The following is a 1,811-nucleotide window of genomic DNA, read 5'->3' on the forward strand; positions in this document are numbered from 1 at the left end:
AAGATGGTAATTATTTTTATTTTTCATTCCCTTCGAAATTACCCCTAATAGTGGTTTGGATTTTGGCTACTCCTTCTAGCGTATTAGATGTCCTGTATATATATATATATATATATATATATATAATATATATATATATATATATATATGTATGTGTGTGTATAAGTTTGTGTGTCTGTGTTTGTCCCCCACCACCATCGCTTCACAACCAATGTTGGTGTGTTTACATTCCTGTAACTTAGGAGTTCGGCAAAAGAGGCCGATAGAGTAAGTACTAAACTCACAAAGAATAAGTCCTGGGATCAATTTGCTTGACTAATGGTGGTGCTCCAGTATAGCCACAGTCAAATGACTGAAACAAATAAAAGAAAAAAAAGAATAAGGAATATATATATATATGTACGTACGTGCGTACGTACGTATGTATGTATGTACGTATGTATGTATGTATGTATGTATGTATGTATGTATGCATGCATGCATGCATGCATGCATGTATGTATGTATGTATGTATGTATGTATGTATATATATATATATATATATATATATTTGTTTTGCAAGAATTTTTACGTGAAATTCCTAAATACAACAATATATATATATATAATAAATATATATATTATATATATTCTCTATTTTCTCTCCTTGTTTCTTTCTGTGTTCCTTTCAGTGGAAGAGCGTAGGCTTGAAACGTTAAAGACCTTTTCACTTCCTGAGTGTTAGACTAATCATCTGTTTGTTGCCTACATCACCTGTCTTCATCTTTTGTTTTTTTGGTGAATTCTCCCCTATATATAAATAAATATTTATACATATATATATATACATGCATATATACCTGCATTTGTATAAATCTCTTTGTACAACTGTGTGTGTGTGTGTTTACATTCGTATATAGGAGTATAATGAAGACTTCTCTCTTAACCATCAGCATGATACTAGGAAAATATATTATCATTATCATCATCATCATCATCATCTTTATCCTTAATAGAACTGGGAAAAATATACCAAAGTCTACTACAAAATTGTTGCTGCTTCTTCAAAGAGGCTCTCATAGTAAATGGGCAGTGCATTAGTTTAAAAGAAAAGAAAAGAAAAAATCGAAAGAAAGAGATGGAGAGAGAGAGAAAAAAAGAAAGAATGAGTGAGAAAGGTGTGTCACAAACAATGAAGTAAAGTAAAAGAAGTACTGAAATAAAATTTGAAAGAAAAAAAAATGATATATTTAAAACCACAAAAACATAATTTATACAAATAGTAATGATTATGAATCTGAACCATTTCATACACATAGCATGTATCGCGTAGATGCCAGCAAGTTGATGTCAGCTGCAATTAAAATCTACTTCGGCAAGTGCAAGTGAATGATTTTGTACGAAAAGAAAAGAGTTGCCTCCCTTCAATAACTCTTTCCGTGCTTATTTTCCAGTATGTTTTCTTAAAAGGATTTACAAAATATATTTATAAATTGAATGGTTTTCTTGATAAGCCGTCCCTCCCTCATCTGGCACGCATTAGTAACAATAATAAATTTCCTTATTCACAAAAATAGAAACCCATTAAAAGAATCTATTTTTATCAAAGAATGAAGTGAAGGGTGAAAATACTACAGTAGGAGAAAAATAAGGAAAAGAATTTTGAAAGGTGATTGCTGAAATTAATCATAATCACGTTGAACCTTTTAAATCTGACATGAAGGAATTTCAAATTATTTGATAATTCTGTTATTAGAATATCACATGTATTTCAGTAAATATTTCTAGATAAGCTCAAGGTATTCGTGATGTTGCAGAGTAAATTTTCTCA

The 1,811-nt window shown here is 30.1% G+C and overlaps 1 long non-coding RNA gene across 1 annotated transcript; it reads left to right on the forward strand.

Annotated features, from left to right (window-relative positions):
- Window positions 1–518: 518 nt before the first annotated feature.
- On the forward strand, window positions 519–1,296 carry LOC118761336. The gene is made up of 2 exons (XR_004997301.1): window positions 519–553; window positions 914–1,296. It is a non-coding gene; the product is annotated as an uncharacterized LOC118761336 (long non-coding RNA).
- The last annotated feature ends 515 nt before the right edge of the window (window positions 1,297–1,811 follow it).

This window comes from Octopus sinensis, unplaced genomic scaffold (genome assembly GCF_006345805.1).
Source record: "Octopus sinensis unplaced genomic scaffold, ASM634580v1 Contig12324, whole genome shotgun sequence".
Classification (NCBI taxonomy): Eukaryota; Metazoa; Mollusca; class Cephalopoda; order Octopoda; family Octopodidae; genus Octopus; species Octopus sinensis.